Below are 19,034 nucleotides of genomic sequence, written 5' to 3'. Positions count from 1 at the left end.
GCATGCATTTCACTTGATGAAGACAAAACTGAAGGGAAAATGCCCCAAGAACAAGCAGGAACTGAAGACATTTGCAGTAGAGGCCTGGCAGAGCATCACCAGGGATGAAACCCAGCGTCTGGTGATGTCTATGCGTTCCAGACTTCAGGCTGTAATTGCCTGCCAAAGGATTTGCAACAAAGTATTAAAAAGTGAAAGTTAGATTTAGGATTGTTTAGTTTGTCCCATTACTTTTGGCCCCTTAAAAAGTGGGAGGCACATATAGAAACCGTTGTAATTCCTACACCGTTCACCTGATTTGGATGTAATTACCCTCAAGTTATATCTGAAAGGTCTGCAGTTAAAGCACATCTTGTTTGTTTCATTTCAAAGCCATTGTGGTGGTGAATAGAGACCAAAATATGAAAATTCTGTCAATGTCCCAATATTTATGCACCTGACTGTATATACACATATGCAGGTGCCAGGCTGGTGTGACATCAAGCGGCCTGCCAAGGGGCTGGTGGCAGAGCCATCAGTGGTGGCTGATGGCTCCGGTCTCCCCAAAGGATTGGGGGAGTTTCCCCATCAGCCATTTTAGTTAAATTCAGACATATTGATAAATATATAATTAAATAAATACAAATGTATTAATTTAAAATTTTTATTTTTAATTTAAATTTTATTTGAAAGGTTCCAGACAAAAGAAAACCAAAAAACAAGAAGACAAAGATGATGATGGTGATTATTCAGATGGAGAAGATGGGTCTCTTCCTAGGAATATCCAGTTCAGTTTTAAAGAGAGTGATTTACAGGTTACGATGGTACTAGAATAATACCACAGTTTCTTTGGTAAAAGAGCACAAAGTACCCCAGGAAGACGTTAAACTGCAATATGGCAAAATATAGCAGACCAAATTTGTTCTATCGCTGTGCAACCACGCACGATAAAGCATTGCAAAAAGCGATTTCATGACTGCAAACGTAGTGCAAAGAAAAAAATGGCCAAAATTTCAAATCACCAATGTGGAACTATAGGTGGGCCACCATTAAATATAATCTTTAATGTTTAGGAAGAGAATTTAAGGAAACATCTTTCTCCAGTCCTGGTTGAGGGAGTACTTGGAAGTATTGATACGACAAACCAATCAACCATTCCATTGGAAGGTATTGAAGCTTATATATACACATATAAAATATATATATATATATATATATAAGTTTATTTTTTGAAGATATGTATGTAAATGTACTTTTATTTTTTTTTGTGGGGCAGTTGTCCAAACATTGTGTAATCAAACAGATTCAGATGCAAGATGATTCATAACGAGCCACCACATCTACAGGGATTGTTTCTGGAGGTCCTAAAAGACTCATAGCAGGTATGTTTATTGGACAGTATAAATAAAATGTGTATTGGCCATGAACAGATTATAATTTTTATTTTTATTTTTAAAAAGGTAAAAAAACAACTTCTCAAGCCTCCCGAAAAGAAACAACTCCAGCTGGAAAAACTTCATCTGACAAAGAATTGAAAAGGGTTTTAAACGATAATCCTGTAGTGACACTAACAAATGAATCTTTGACCCAAACGGCTATTTCATCTTTACCCATTTCAACGCCTGAAGTTATACAATCTGGAGAAAATATAAATTCCTCCACTGAACCAAATAATTAAAAAAGACAACATATGTATAAAATTGTAATGGGTATGCTTAGGTAAGGTATACTTTATTTTGAACAAAATCAATTAATCTTCATAGGTCAGGATTTGAATATTGAAGTTGACTCCCCGGAAAATCTTTTTGAGCATTTTCCAATTTCGTCACCACGTAAGTGTATTAATTATATTATAATATATATATATATATATATATATATATATATATATACATACACACACATACATACATACATACACACACACACACATACACACTACAATTTTTTAATTTATCCTAAAATTTTATCCTAAACTTTTAAACATTATAACTCTGGAGAGTAGCGGTTCTGAGATATTCGAGGCCAATCCTAGAGCACCGGAAAGTATGTTTATTTAAAATACTTTTTAAAAAATTTTATTTCATATAAATGTTGTTAATGTTAAACCTTTTTTATTTCAACAGTTTCAAAAAATATTATTATGCAAATGGATGAACAAAGACCTATAACTCCACTTATTCCTGATGTTGAAGATGTTGGAGATATTTCACCTGGTATGTGAAGGTTGAATGTTGAAAAATGCACTATGCTAATAAATGCGTTTTACAATAAAAATTGTAATTTATATTTCTATAAAGATTCGGAGATTAAAGTGGGATCCTTGACTTTTTCACCAGCTTCTGTTACTCCAGGTAGTTGGTTAGTTATTTATGTATATTAGATAAATTTTGAAAATTTTAGAGACATTTTCATTTAGTATAGTTTTTCTTTTTCTAGGATCTATTTTTGCTTTTAAAATTCTGGCAAAAGAATTTAGAACTCATGGTAAGGTCTACCCCTGCAGATAGACCACAAGCACCGGGTGAACAAACACAGGTTAATACTCCATTTGATGCGATCACAGATTTTGCGAAGTATATGAATGATCAACAAGAAGATCATCGTCTCCGAGTTCAGGGTGATTTACAAGTTATAACTGAAGCATTAATCGAGGTTAAAGATGCTTTGAAAAGCATTAGTCGAGTAGATCATGAAGAATACATGCTTCACGTATACAAATAGATCAGCCTCATAGAGAATCCATGCAAGTAGCAAGTGCAATGAATAGTGAACTTTCAAAAATGTCAAAGACCTTTGTGAAAATTTCAGAACAACAAGAGGTTCTGTCTTCTGCTTTATAAGTTATGTCATCTGGAATAAAATTCTTAATGGAGAAGCAGATTGTCCGTCGAAACACACCAATATTGAGAACAACAGTCATGAGGCAGGATTATTTTTCGCAAACTCATTCAGAATTATTTCCATCCAACAGATTAGACCATGTTGTTGGCCCACCGAATATTCTAAACCCAGGTCAAAGCCTAACCAATCTTCCAAATCAAATTCAATCAGGTTCATTGTTGAAAACTCCTGTGCTGGATGACTCAACTTCCATAACACGGAGATGACTTCTCCCGGAAAATGAATCAATTGTTGAATCCGAAGTAATACCCGCTACAATGCCTTTTGTCTAATTTTAATTTAAGGTATATATTTAAAAATCAGTTTATTAGCATTAATTAAATGGGTAAAAATCCATGTTTAAAAAAGAAATTACTGTTTGCATGTATATTTATTTAAATAACAGATTATTTTAATTATTGGACATATGGGACATAGAACATATGTGGATGCAGTAGGATAGCTGACAGAGGGAATCCCAAACGCCGCCTTCCTGACCATCTAATCCCAGCAAGGCAGTGTTCTCGGGTTGTTTTCTGAGGATGCCTCACCCGGCAAAAACAGCCTACCACCTGCCACTTTCCCCCACTGACCACCGCTGTAGAAGCTTGGGCTCTGAAGTGACCAGAGGCTAAAGAAGCCTCCTATCGTTTCAGAGCCAAGCGTGCCCAGTGATCTAAAGATATGCATCATTGATGAACAAAGGTTGAAACCCATTGAGCTCTGAAAAGCACTTCAAATTGGACACTGTTTTAGATGTAAGAACTTTTTCCTTTATTAAACAAGACAGCACTGAAAACTCTCAAAAAGAAAAGAATATACTGCAATATGTTCCACAGATAAACATATAAAACAATTTATTCGAAAAATATTGCACTCACATTTCAATAAAAAACAACAGACATATCGCATCGCCAAATAGATGTAATCTCTGGGTCACTTGTATAGGGAATACCGGTAAATCTTTGTTGCAAAGAATGTGGGGTAGAAGGTTCCGGATACCCGCCACCACCTGACAAGATCCACCGCTCTCCCGATTCCAATGTCTCTGGAGTGTCCGTCCCACTAGCTTAACATGTTTCGGATATGCTTTATCCTTCGTCAGAAGTATAGTGGGATACCTGCCTGATCCATCTAATATACCCTCACTAATTATTTACCAAATACAACATCCTGCTTGTGAATCTTCCAACTTCTGGAGATCACCCGTACCGGAAGTCACGTGACCGTCCAACTTGCGACTTCCGGCGGAAGGGAACTCCCGAAGACTTCCTCCATCACCGGATGTGCTAGTAATCTCCTTTCGCATTCCACCACCGTGGATCACTGGAAGTGTTCATTTCTCCATATTAGGAAAGGGAATGTCCATACAGTACTGTGATGATAATAAAGCAATCCCCCACCTGGAATTTTCTTCTCATTATTTTAACACGGGTAACATCCATAAAGTGCGGTGCTCATAATTGACATATAAGGGAAATAAACAAACAATAAATACATAATTAAAATCCATCTTATATTCAACAATAAAAATGTAATAATAATAAATAGTCAAGATAATAATACAAAAAATTATAAAAATACAAAAATTCATAAAAGTTTTTATAAGAACCATTTTAACTCGAAATCCCTATTTAATCATTTTGGTACCTAAGCTCCAAATCTCTAGATCTCCAGATATGGTTTATCTGTTGTACTGCCCAAAAAGATTTTAGAAAACAGGGATTTGACCCATGCATTATTTTAAAGTGTGCAGAAACAGTGTGGGTCTCTAATACTTTTTTAATGTTATAAATATGTTCTGCCAGTCTTAATTTTAGATTTCGAGTAGTTTTGCCAATATAATGTAACCCACATTGGCATTCTAGTGCATAGACAACATTTTTAGAGTTGCATGTTAAAAACTTTCTAATGGGATAAGTTACACCTTTAACAGTAAACTCCTGAATCTTAGGAAGGCCCTTCACAGTTTTACACATGGCACACATGCCACACCTATGAAAGCCCACACTCCTTATACTAGATCTCCTGTTTATCTCAATGGAACTTCTAACGAGTTTATCTTTTAATGAGCTGGCTTTCCTATAAATAAATGAAGGGATATCATGGATTTATCACCTATTATCGGATCTTGTTTTAAAATTCTCCAATTTCTTTTAAAAACAGCCTCAATGTCCTTATGTTGTGAATTAAAATTGCTTAAAAATGACCATTCAAATTTATTCCGTTTTACACAATCCTTTAAATTCTCTACTTTTTAAAAGGTCAGCACGATTTTTCTCATTAGCCTTTTGGCATGCTTTTTTAGTTTTCTCTTCACAATAACTTTTGATGATAAAACGATTAGTCATTTCTTGCATTTGTACATCGCATACTCCTTTTTCTGAACAATGTCATTTCAACCTCAAAAACTGACTGAAAGGTACACTCCAACCAATTTGTATGATGTTGGCTGTCTCTCATGATGAAACTATTTGAGTCTGTCTCTTTCCTATGTGTTTTGGTGTGTATAACACCATCCTTAATATATATATTCAGATCTAAGAATATTATCTCCTTCTGGCTAATAGAAAATGTTAACTAAATATTCTGATCATTAGTGTTTAAAGATTGACAGAATACAGACAACTCATGTTCAGTACCGCCCCATACAAATAAAATATCATCGATAAAACGTTGCCAGGACACCAGGCCCGCCCCCAGCTGATCACCATGCTAAATCTCACAATCCTCCCAATATGCCATGAAGAGGTTGGCATAGCTGGGGGCAACCTGGTGCCCATTGCTGTTCCAATTTGTTGGAGAAAAAAGGAACCATTAAAAATGAAATAATTATTAATTAAAATTTATTGAAAACTTTCTAAAATAAATTCCCTAGTTTCAAGATTAAGATCCAATAATACGACACAGCTCTCAATCCTTTTTCTGCCTCTATAATAGTATAGAGGGTAGAGACGTCTGCACTAACCATCCTATAATGGTCCTCCCAATAAATTTCACCTAACCTATTTAGTACATTACTCATGTCTTTAAGGAATGATTTAGTTTGTTTCACTAGTGGTTGAAGATAAAAATCGACAATTGCCGACAAATTAGAAGTGATACTGTTCATCCCAGAGATTATAGGTCTCCCTGGGGGGTGGAGGGGGTCCTTATGGATTTTAGGCAGAATATAGATCGTGGGTACTGACGGATATTCAATGTTAATAAAATCGTACTCCGATTTACTTAAAATTCCCTTTTCCAAAGTTTTCCCTGATAATGCAAAAAGTTCTTTAGTAATTCTTAAAGTGGGATCACTTTTTAGTTTTCTATAAGTAGCACCATTATTTAACTGACCATTAATCTCCGCTATATATTTATCTTTATCCATAAGGACCACTCCTCCACCCTTCTCTGCTGGTTTAATTATCAGCTCGTCATCTTGTTTTAAAGACTTAAGAAGTGTAATCTTACTAAGAAAGACTTTGCAGCCCTTATTTTTTAACTTCTTTGTCACTATTTTTTCTGTTTCCTTATTGACTATTTTACTAAAACAGTCTATAAAACTTCCTTTCTGGTGTACTGGATAAAATGATGATCTAGGTTTAAATGAGGATCCTGAATATTCTCCTATTCCCTCACCTTCTTCATTATTTTTACAAAGGAAGAATTTCTTAACCGTTAATTTCCAAATTAACTTTTGAAAATCTAAAAACAAGTCGAAAGGATCAATCTGACTTGTGGGGGCATATTTTAAGTTCTTCTTTAGGACTATTTCTTCCTCTGGGATAAGTACCCTTTGTTTATATTAAAAATCTTATTTTCGTCACTCATTAATGATTTCTTTAATACACTTCTCTCACTTGTAGGACATGTCATTTTTTTCTTTTCTTTGTTCCCCCCTCTTTTTGTTTTATATTTTAAGGTCTCCACCTTCTTTTCCGATCCCAGTCTAAAAAAGAAGTAGATTGTGGATCCTCAAAATCTTCAAGTGGTTGGTATCTATTACTCACCCTAATTGGGCCTCCCCTAAAAAAGTTCTCTCTCTCCTCTGGGACTCGTTTATTCCTCCAATTATTATTCCTAACATTCTGGTATTTATATCCATTATTTCTCTAATCGTATCTCCATTTTGAATATTCCTGCTTTCTTCCATAATTAGATTGAGGTTTATTAACATAATTTCTTGTATTCCTAATATGCTTCGGGAGAGTGGTGGATCTTGTCAGGTGGTGGTGGGTATCCAGAACCTTCTACCCCGCATTCTTTACAACAAAGATTTACCGGTATTCCCTATACAACTGACCCATCTATTTGGCGATGCTATATATATCTGTTGTATTTTATTGAAATGTGAGTGCAATATTTTTTGAATAAATTGTTTTATCTGTGGAACATATTGCACTATATTCTCTCTTTTCTTTTTGAGATTTTTCGATCTAAAGATATGCATCATTGATGAACAAAGGTTGAAACCCATTGAGCTCTGAAAAGCACTTCAAATTGGACACTGTTTTAGATGTAAGAACTTTTTCCTTTATTAAACAAGACAGCGCTGGACTGGAAGTGAAATAATATTAATCGGAGTTAAATTAATGTTTATGAGGTTTGAAAAATTATTTGTTTTAAATTTTTACATTTTTCCATGTCTTATAGGCTTCAAATGTTCCAGTTAAAAAGAAGATGGCAAAGTTGTTTATTTGAATGCAAGAAAAAAAATCAACGTTAAAAGTTTGACATGTTCAAAAATTAAAAAATTAAACTAAAAAAAATTTTAATATATAAATGGCAAAGAAATTGTTACAAAAACATTACCAGTATAAAAGATTTGTGTTTTAAACAGATTTAAAAAAAAAATAAAATATAATGTTTTTACATTGGTTTTATTTTAAATCATATCAAGATATATTACTTACAATTAACTTACATGGTTTTTTGGGGATGGCTAGTACATCACCCCGCTGCTCAGCTGTCCATTGGAGATCCAGGAGGATGGGGCTAATCTGCATCCTGGGTGTCCAAAAAAGTTCTGGTCCACTGCCCTAAGAGGGAAGAAAAGAAGAAAGGTGATTAGCATGTGCAGGTTTTAAAGCTGTCAGCTCTGCTCCAGGGAAAAGTTTTCAATCAGGAGGGGAGGGAAAGACACAGGTTACATGACACCAGTAATGAGGTTTGCTGATACTTACATGGTTTTTTGGGGATGGCTAGCACATCACCCCGCTGCTCAGCTGTCCATTGGAGAGCCAGGAGGTTAAGGGATTTGATTAAGCAGGAACAACTACTAATGTTTACACTGAAAAATAAAAACTAGACAACTAATACTATAAAAAACAAACATATAACAAAGAAAAAGTGATCCAACTTGACCAAAACAGTTGCAACGCATGTAACACTCATCTAAAATGGTGTTTAAACTTTACGAATATTTAAACTGTTCCAGTAGAGGCCAAAACTTCAATGATTTGTGATTCAAGGTTGATGTTCTATTGAAAGGATAATAAAAAAAAACATAAAAAATAAATCTGGGAAATGGGTTTAACATCGATTAATAATTGTTCTAAAAACTTACATTGAAAAAATTATGCTATCAGATCACGGCGAGTGCTTTGCCCAAGTCCAGCATCATCAACCACTGCAGGAGACAGGTCAGAATCGAGACTGATCAATGGATCAATCTCGGCCTCCAAACGGCTTGCAATACAAATATTATGTAAAATTGTACAAGCATTAATTATATTGCAAACATTTGTTGGCGAATACAGCAACACAACCCCTGACCTGTCAAGACAACGAAAGCGGGTTTTAAGCAGACCAAAGGAGCGTTCTATCACTCCCATAGTCCTAATGTGAGCTGCCTGAAACCTGTGTTCTGCAGGGGTATCAGGATTAGCCAGTGGAGTTAGCAGCCAGGGAAAACTTCCATATCCTTGATCACCTAAAATAAAAAAAATATATATATTTTAAACATTGAAAATAAAATAAAAAAATATTAAAAGATAAATAAATTATTTACTTACCAATCAGCCATCCATGAGGCATCTGTTGTTGTTGAAACATCTCAAAGAGGCTAGATCGCTGCAAAATAAAGGAATCATGAGAAGCCCCTGGCATGCCAGCAAACACCTGCATGAAACACATTTTTGAATCACAAATCATTTGTACATTTAGAGAATGGAAAGATTTTCGATTCTGAAAAATCTCTTCCATTTGGCGGGGGGCCATGAGAGCAATATGGGTGCAATCTATTGCACCTAAACCATTGGGGATTTGTCCCACGGCAAAAAAACCTGCCTTCACAGCATTCCATTCATGTTCTGTCTGAGGAAAATGTACAAACTCAGAAACATGTTTCCGCATTGCCAGAAGGACCTGTGACAAACAGCGAGAAAAAGTGGCTTGTGAAAAGCCAGCAATTATCACCAGGGTCGGTTGGAATGTTCCCGACGCCAAAAAATGGAGTGTGGCTAGCAGTTTTGCCAAGCGTGGAACTGCTCTGTTCGTAGGAACACGCAGTTCAAGATCCTTCTCCAGCAGATCATACAGCTGGTAAACGGCAGCAGAGGAGAGGCGATAACATTTTATCACCTCATCCTCATGAATCCCATCCAACAACCGTCTTTGCCTATATAGATGTGGCCTTGGGATTCTCGCAACACCCAAGGAAGATGGAGTACTTTCAGGTGCACCTGCAGAAATACCCACATTCACAGCTGATTCATTAGGAGTGGCTGCAATACTCATCTGCGCCCTAAACTGCAGCCTACTCGTTTGAACATATACTGGAAACATGAATTCCCACACTTGAGCTGGAAAGAGCTCCATTTAAAAAAACAGAAATTTATCTATGATAATAATCAAATTATAAGGATACTATTATCTGTGTCAGGTGTCTTCTTCCTTTTCCAGATTTAGGTGCGTAGTTCCTTGACAGGTAATAATATTCTCTCTCCTGCTCCTCCACATGCTGCTGCTGATGCTGCTGCTGGAAAGAGTGATTAAAAAAATACAACTGGTCTATTTATAACTTTGGAATGAACCAACTGTAATGGACTGAAGCCAATAGATAATTGAAAAAATATATAAATCAACACCATTTAAAACAAATAATGCTTGGGAAAGCATATTTGCTGTTACACACTTAATTTACCTGAAAAATATGTAATTTTAAACCATTTGAATTAAAACTCTCACCCCTAAGAGGTGCGGACAGTTTTTTGCGAATTCACAGCAAAATTTGTTGTTTTTTTGGCAAATGATATACGCATATTTGTAATTGAATAGCAAAGTTCGACTTTCACAATTCAAAAGTGGATAGATTAGCATTTTAGGCGAATTGTAGATTTTCACAACATTCGCAAGTTAAATTGAATTTGGCGAAACATTATTCACTGGCGAAAATTTCAACAAAATCACATTCAACAGCCATTCGCACCTAATTGAGTACCCCTCATCATGTGCAGATTCTGGGTTCCCCACCTCCATCGTCACTTCTACTACCTCTGTGACAGGAGAGCCAAGGCAGTAGAAGAAAAGAAAGGTAGTATTGATTATTCTTTGTCGCTAGTCGCTATTTAGCACTGCAAGTCGCTTAAGAAAGAATTGCTTTCCATTTCCAGTCCAATCGTGTGGTTCCAAAGCACAAAAAGTTATTTATGTAAACATGGAAAGATTTAACAATATTTAGAATAAAAAGCAATAAGATATATATAAGTACAGCCAATGCATACGCATGCACTACTGGTCCTAGTATGTGGTCCTTCAATCCTAAATCCTGCAGTCACCCAAAATGGAGAATGACTGAACACTGAGAGCAGCACACAGCAACGGTACAGGTTACAAGGATAACAAAGGGACAAGTTGGCATATTTTCATTGGTTCTTGCATTTGGTCAATCTGGTCATTGGTCAGTTCTCACGGTGTCATCAGAGGTATGGCTTAGTTTTCCAACAGCTTATTTCTGTAGTTTCCCACCGAAGAACTAGTTAAAACTGGCTACAGACACTGCATACAAGTAATAGCATTCTAACCAATAACTCCCTATAAACCATAACTAGCGAATGCAAGATGTGAATCCTTCGCCGACAGAAACGAATGTCTGCAAATAAACAGGGATTTAGTATGATACTAAACATGACATGTCCACTGTATTCTGAACCTTAGATCTCTTTTAAATACATATTACATTATAATTGTTAACTAACAAAACCTTTAATAACTCTGATTATGAGAATACGCATGTGAGCATCTATGTGTATGCATGTGGATACACATACGAGCATCTCTGTGGATGCATATAAGTTTATGTGTATGCATTATGTGCATCAGTGTATGTGTGTGGTGGATTCGCATTTGTGCACATCAGATTGCGCCGACGCAAAGTAGTGTTGTGGTAACCCATCATCAGAGCATAGATGATTAGGTCATCTGAAAATAATTGCAAGCGATCATATCCAATTATTTGACTTTGACAGTCCACCCTTTGATAGCAAACATGAAACTATCACATTCTATTCAACCTTTTTAGTCATGCATAATAAATGAGTATTCAATGTTCTAAACGGTATGACACAACTTTGTAATTGAACCGTTAATAATGCATTTCAGGAAAAGGGTAAAACAACCCTTATATGCCATCTGCGGATCTATAGGGGACCATTTGTAGGATGTCGGACCTCATCGAACCAGAAGTTTGGGGGGGAATTGAGACTACATTATCTAGGATGTTTTAACGGAACATTTACAATACATTGTATTATACATGACCAAGCCTATTCACAAGTTAATATTTGATGGCACATTCAATTTCAGGATTGTAATGCAGTGCTTTATCAACCTTAGTACCTATACCACCACCACTCACCACCATCATGATTTCATTTTCACAGTTTACCTTGGTGGTACATTTTCCACCCTTTGCCACAGTAAGAACACATCTGACACATAAACCAATTACTAAGATGACAACAAGTATAAGAATAAGAAGCTTACCTACACTAGCAACCATCTCCTGTACAATCTCTCCCAGACTGGTGAACCATTTGACAGGGTTTAACCATGAGAACCATTTCTCTACCTTTACCTCAGTCTCTTACAAGGAAGTATTATGGTCCTTCCAAAATTCCCCCTTGAGTTGTAGGATTTCATCCATTTTCCGGTCTATCACCTCTTTGGGGTCATCAGTATTATTGATGATGTAAGTGCAACTTTTGACACCAAATTGGGTGGCCAAAGTCACACAATATCCACCAGTAACAGCTGTCAGGTAGTTTAAATCTAATCTATGTTGTACCAATTCCTTTTTATAAGCCTGAAGCTCCCTACCCGCATACTTGAAAGTGTCATCATACATCTCTCTGATTTAGCCAGGTCTTGGATATATTTAAAATTTAAAGTTCCCCAAGTGATCCTGGTGGGATCTAATGCTACCAAAAATTGGAAGCCAGTTGATTCTATATGTGTGGTTATATGTTCTTCACCAGGTATCATATTTCTTTTGTCACGATGTTCATACTGTATGTGTATATATGGAGGTGGTGCGGTTTTATGGATACCAATCATTTCATCATGTGTAAGAGTCATAACCTCTGGTACCACCCTTCCAAGATAACAAACCTTCAGAATTTGGAGACACTTGTACGCTTTCCTTCCACATATAAAATGCACATCATCTGGGAGAATGTAAGGAAGAGAATGCATCATTATCATTGAACACATTATTCTAACAAAGGATCCTGCTCCTCTTTCTCTCATTTGCATGGTACACATTTCTATTTGTATAATATTTGCACAGTATCCTAATGATACACTGTCATAACTACACGAGTACCTATACCGGAAGTGTCTCCCACTTGCAATACTGCGTACAAGTTCAGAATCGATAGGCTCATTATCAGCTTTGTGTGAAAAGGTCATTGTCTGATTGTTCCAGATCAGCTCCCAATTTCCTGGCTTTCTGATATTTGTGAGATTGAAGCATACCAGGAATCTATCTACATGGTACTGGTGGAGCTTAAGACTAGGGGGTCTAGATATATATTAAATTTCTTGTCCACTGGTCTTCCCCCATGTAATTCAAGTACCTCTGCTAACTTTAATGGGTATGGCACTAATCCCGAGTTACTATGTCCTTGAGGTACTTGTGAGCACACCCAACATTCAGTCTGGTTTAAGACCTTACCCACTAAGGAATGGTAATCCTCCAAAGGATGCTCACCCAAATACAGATTAATCTTGGACTGGCATCTTTGGATGCATTTCTCATCAACTAGGGATCTGCAGTACTGACAAATACAATATTCATCAGACAATAACCCCTCACACTGTCTCCGAGTTCCATGGCTAACAGATCTCTTAACAACTCCTGTACTGAGTTTGACCGTATACCACCCTGATTGTTTTATCGCTCTCTCCTCCAACTCCACTCTATCGACATCACTATTGACCTCCCTCACAGAAACAGGAAATCCTGAAACAAATAAGGATGAGAAGCCTGGAAGGAAGCAAAGACACAAAAAAAGACTGCCACTTCATTGCTGGAATAGTGGTCTGCACATGTCTCTGGCTCAGGTTTTTTCACTGCAGTATTTAGTTCTTCCAGAACAGGCTCGCAATCGTCAGGTCCACGTAATCTGTCTGGACTCTGCCTTGTATCTCCTTAGGGTGGTTGACCTTTCTGCAGTGGGTGGAATGGACCCAGGTATCTCGTTCTGCTAACCCCAAAGATGTGGTACTTGTCATCAACCCCTGGTAAGGGCCTTCCCAGTGATCTGTTAAACAACATTTTCGATGAGAATCTCCAAAGAAAGAAAATATCCCTAATCTGGGAAATTCTAAAATTTCCAACCTTCAAATACCCATGTAACACTCCTGACAATAATCTGTGTATTAATTGTTGAGGAGAGTCAGAGAAGTCTTGGGCACTTTTATCTACTTTAATCCACATTCCGATGTTCTGAGAAAATAGAAAGAAATATTAATATACATAATACAGGCATGTCAATATGTAACTAATTCTCATCTATTCTAAACATACAAACTGTTAATAGATATACCAAATTAATTTAGTAATAACTGAAAATCATCCTATAGAACCTGTTTAAATATAAGACCATTTTAAAACAACCTTAAAATGTAATTTTTCATTGAAAACCCTTAGTAATTCCATTCAGTACCACCTCTGCTGGGAAAAGGATGTGTATTTCCCTTACCTACTCCTCCTCCTAGGACCTATGAGTGTCCCTATTGTCCACAAGAGGTAAAACAGCAAAATTACAACAGGTGTTTTTGAGAAAAACGTACATTCTGCTGAGTTATTGTCACTGCAACAATTTCAAACAGTATAATCATATGCATATTTTTATTATCTATGTCAATCCCCGTTCTGGTAAATGAAACCCTCCACCATTGGGTTATCCATAATACCTACATCACAATTTAACTAGATTTTACAGGGATTTATAAACACAAAGAAAATTATCACGTTTGTGCCTGTTACTAACAATCACTTGGGAGCTCTAGAAACTATTTAAGAACACTTGGTCAGGGGTTGCGATACTTACTTTCTACCACTAGGGGGATTTTGAATCCTTTACTCCGTGATACATATTTAATAATTATAGTTTACCTGTATACAATACCATACGGACGTCTCTTTATTTACTACAGTGATGACAAATCTAGCTTTCCTTATTTCTGCTTTTCATATTATATCCCTACTTCTAAGGAATATCCCAAGTCCAACATTCTGAGTGTTATGCATATCACATTGTTCTTAATATATATATATAATGTAACGTATATCGCTGTCTAAGAAAATCATATATCCTGCAGTCATATATACTTACCTTTATTACAGAATTCATTGACACGCTTCAGTCTTTTCCAACCATTCTGCTTACTAATACATATATAATGATTATTACAGGACTCATTGCAAACCTGCTATATCATCCAATTTAATCACACCCTGCTTAGCAATACATCACCTGATTATAAGCTTCACACCGATATTACATATATATCTGTCACAAGAATTGAATTTCTTAACTCTGAAAGTAAATCTGTAAACTGCTGTATTGCAAGAATTTTTCAGACATACATACAAACTCTACACCGGAAACCAAGATCATGTTACAGCACAAATACCTCAAAACTTATGTACTGCAGCCATGTGTGGGTTCAGTACACAGATCCCTGTTTTCTGAGATTGTGTGCAAACCCCACCCTTTGTGCACAACCAGACATTTGAGAACGGAGAGTAACAAATGCAAATCATGATTCATATTTGTGCTGAATTCTAGCTCCTGTATAAATCATGATTATTCATAACAAACATAAAATTTGCCAATTGTAACATTTGTGACATTCTCAGAACACAACACATTGGAAAACACCGGTAATAGGAAAAATACTTTTACCATCACTAAATGAATTTCTAATTTTACATTAATTTGCTTCAAATATATATAAAGACTTAATATTTATAAGAAAAAAATTATTATTCATTTTTGTGTTCGTTGCGATTAATTCTGAATTCTCTCATGTGCCAATGGGTATTATGTGACCTTAATTCACACGTTTCACTGCAGAAATGCTGCAGGGTGAAATGGAATGATATACCGTGGTTGTATGTGTGTGAAGTGTACACGCGTGTGTGTATGGGGGATATGATATACTGTATGTATATTTTAAGGGAATATTAATTATTCACCTGCACTATCGGCCCAACTACTGGTCTAGAGATAGATTGTGGAGAGCAATCTAACAGAAAATAATTATTTGTACATGTATGTGCATGTGTGTGTTGGGTGATTTGTGTTGTTTTGAATGGGATGTTGTGGCCTCATGGCAATGCAGCCAAGACATTATAAAGAGATCTATTTTACAGAGTTTGACTTGCTCAAAGTGAACCTCTTGTAACAACAAATGAATATTGTCTAACCCTCCAGGTAGACCAAAGAAAAGCCTGTTCTTATTAACATATCCCAATCTCAATATGTACTGTACACCTGATCTTTCCACAATGCACGACGACTAAGGCTTGCACACACTTAAAAGGTTAACAATTGCCCCTTTATGGCTATGATAAATTATTTTGATCGACAACACATTTAAACTAACATAACCATTACTTTTTACACTCATCTCACCAATTTCAGCTGCTGCCCCTGCTGAGGGGACCACTCCCCTTCCTTACCTGCTTGGTACTTCTTGCATCTTAATTGCACAGGCAATGGCTGAATTTACAGTGGGTTCATTATCTTCTTCAGGAACATTACCTTAAAAAAATGCCTTAAAACAGGATATAAGTTACTTGTTAATTTTTTTTTAATTTTAGTATTTTTGCTATCGGCTGCACTTTCACCTGCGGCCGCATAAGGCGGAAACGGTGCGCAATGCACTATCTTCATTATGCACAGTGACGCTACCTTGCAGCGTGGGTACGCAACTGGGTGGTGTCTTGCTTTGCGGCATGAGTACGCTGTTTTGCGACTCACATACACCACAATGCCACGTGTACCCCTTGTGCTGCCATAACTTTAAACAATCATTATACTTTACTCTTTTCTTCAAAGATTTGACTAAACATATGTTATTTGTAACAGTATTCAGTACCTCCGAATCGAAACTGCCAACTTTAGGGAAGGGTTTCATACATCCTTTGGTCATCTTGACCCATATGTCGCAGTATGCAGTAGCGTACTCGCCATACTTCACATTCATTATCTACCTTGCCAACTCGGTCAGCCCATTCATAAGCAGCATCTCATCGACCATCCCTAGCGACTGCTTAGCACCCATCTGGGACAGCACTTTGGCTACTTTCGCTAGAGATTTTGACCAGTGGACGAATTACAACAAGCTGTGTCCATGCACTTCTACCCACTGTGCACAAACGACCGCTAAGCGTTTTGTCAGTTTTGCACAAATGAGGAAACAGAATCTAGCCTAAACTATACTTCTGCTTTCCAGATGTATACCAAGCTTCATCTACCGCTTCCTACTTTGAGTTACTTTTCACTGGTAGAATCTAAGTATTTCAACACAAAGCCTTGCCACTAACTTCCTCCCACGACCCACAAGTCACAATCATGGTTTCCACTACCGTGCAGTCCGATCACATTGCCCAGAGACACTACAACTTATCAATGGACTTTGCGATTACTATTGGGGGTTCGGCCGAGAAAAGCGCCTTCATTTTCTCGCTCAGTTATACCTGCTATGTATACTGCTTCAGATTGCCCTATCCGCCTCTTGGACACCTTAGCTGACGCTGTCTATTACCAACAGTTCAACAATCAAAAACCTTTTCCGTTTTTCCTTTATCCTTTATCACATCACAAGCATACATTCACATTCATATACCTTTGTTTTCTGGCCAGAAAAATGCTTTCCCTAGTGGCAATACCTATTCAGAGGATTTTAACAAGTGATACAAGACTATTACAACGATTGTTTAAACATATGGCAGTAATACAGGGAAGACGCCTACGCTATTTGTGAGTCGCCTATTGCAGCAAAAATGTGACAATAAAAGAAACTGACTTATCTCTCTTGTCCCTGGATTCTAATCAGTGCTCCTTAGATCACCCAAAGAAAGAATAATTGATTTCACAACACTGAGTACAAAACAGGTTCAAAACACATTGCGTTCTTACCCGTATGTGACGAGTCCACACTTTTTTGAGGAATCAAAATCCGGTCGTCGCTTTGAGTAATTTCCGATAATGTGACCTCAAGGCCGAGCCCCCATCTAATGATTATTCTTTATCGCTATTTAGCACTGCAAGTCGCTTAAGAAAGAATTGCTTTCCATTTCCAGTCCAATCGTGTGGTTCCAAAGCACAAAAAGTTATTTATGTAAACATGGAAAGATTTAACAATATTTAGAATAAAAAGCAATAAGATATTATATATATATATACATATATATATACACACACACACAGACAATGCATACGCATGCGCTACTGGTCCCAGTATGCAGTCCTTCAATCCTGAAGTCACCCAAAATGGAGAATGACTGAACACTGAGAGCAGCACACAGCATATATATGGTACAGGTTACAAGGATAACAAAGGGACAAGTTGGCATGTTTTCATTGGTTCGTGCATCTGGTCAATCTGGTCATTGGTTAGTTCATATGGTGTCATCAGAGGTATGGCTTAGTTTTCCAAAAGCTTATTTCTGTAGTTTCCCACCGAAGAACTAGTTAAAACTGGCTAAAGACACTGCACCTTAGATCTCTTTTAAGTACATATTACATTATAATTATTCACTAACAAAACCTTTAATAACTCTGATTATTAACTATAATGTGTGGGAAGCATTTTATATGTATGCATTCGTATATGTGCATCTGTATATTAAAATAGGAAGTGTTCGTATGTATGTATGTGAATACACGTGAGCGTCTATGTTTACGCATGTGGATACACATACGAGCATCTCTTTGTATGCATATAAGTTTATGTGTGTGCGTTATGTGCATCAGTGTATGTGTGTGGTGGATTTGCATTTGTGCGCATCAGATTGCGCCGACGCAAAGTAGCGTCATGGTAACCCATCATCAGACCATAGACGATTAGATCATCTGATAATAATTGCAAGTGATCATATCCAATTATTTGACTTTGACATTAGAGCCAGAGTCTTTTCACTATCACAATGAGAAAAACATTTGAAATCGGTTATTATTCTTTATAATATCTGAACTAAACATCAGGTACTTATTGCATATTTTGGTCAAACTGAATGTTCATCTGACACAACAATATGACCTGATTATGATGTGTACTATAGTACAGTATACTGTAGTACAGTGCTGTGACTGTTACAGGCTGCTTCCATCTTTATATGGCATGCAGATATAAATAATTTAGTTTCTGTATGAGGCAGATGCTGTGTATTTTTTCACACATAAAGTAAATGGCAGCCAGCTGAAAAACCTAAAAACAGGGCTACATCACATATATATGACTGCCAAAGTAAATTAAATGAGTCCTCAAAATAAACACTTTGTAAATTTGTGGAAAGTCGGTTTCATCTAAAGCAACAATATGTGAATCTACAACAGGACATTCCAATCAGTATTACACTTACGAAAGCAATGCTTAGGAGCATTTTCAGTGTTACCTAACCCAATTTCATGTTTCTTGTATTGAGCACCTAAAGCTTAAAAGATTCTGAC

The 19,034-nt window shown here is 36.6% G+C and overlaps 1 long non-coding RNA gene across 1 annotated transcript in view; it reads right to left on the bottom strand.

Moving 5' to 3' along the window:
* Window positions 1-3,641: 3,641 nt before the first annotated feature.
* The window catches only part of LOC148507742 (uncharacterized), a 60,133-nt gene continuing 44,740 nt past the window's right edge, over window positions 3,642-19,034 (bottom strand). Inside the window, exons 3-6 of the long non-coding RNA XR_015869671.1 lie at window positions 9,716-9,826; window positions 8,031-8,088; window positions 7,772-7,886; window positions 3,642-4,318 (exon numbers count right to left, since the gene is read on the bottom strand). This is a non-coding gene — a long non-coding RNA (uncharacterized LOC148507742). The remainder of the gene's footprint in view (window positions 4,319-7,771; window positions 7,887-8,030; window positions 8,089-9,715; window positions 9,827-19,034) is intronic.

The sequence above is a fragment of the Taudactylus pleione genome, unplaced genomic scaffold (genome assembly GCF_031769625.1).
Source record: "Taudactylus pleione unplaced genomic scaffold, aTauple2 ptg000386l, whole genome shotgun sequence".
In the NCBI taxonomy this organism is placed as follows: domain Eukaryota; kingdom Metazoa; phylum Chordata; class Amphibia; order Anura; family Myobatrachidae; genus Taudactylus; species Taudactylus pleione.
The sequence above is the reverse complement of the archived record's forward strand: the minus strand, read 5'-3'. Positions and strand labels throughout refer to the sequence as shown.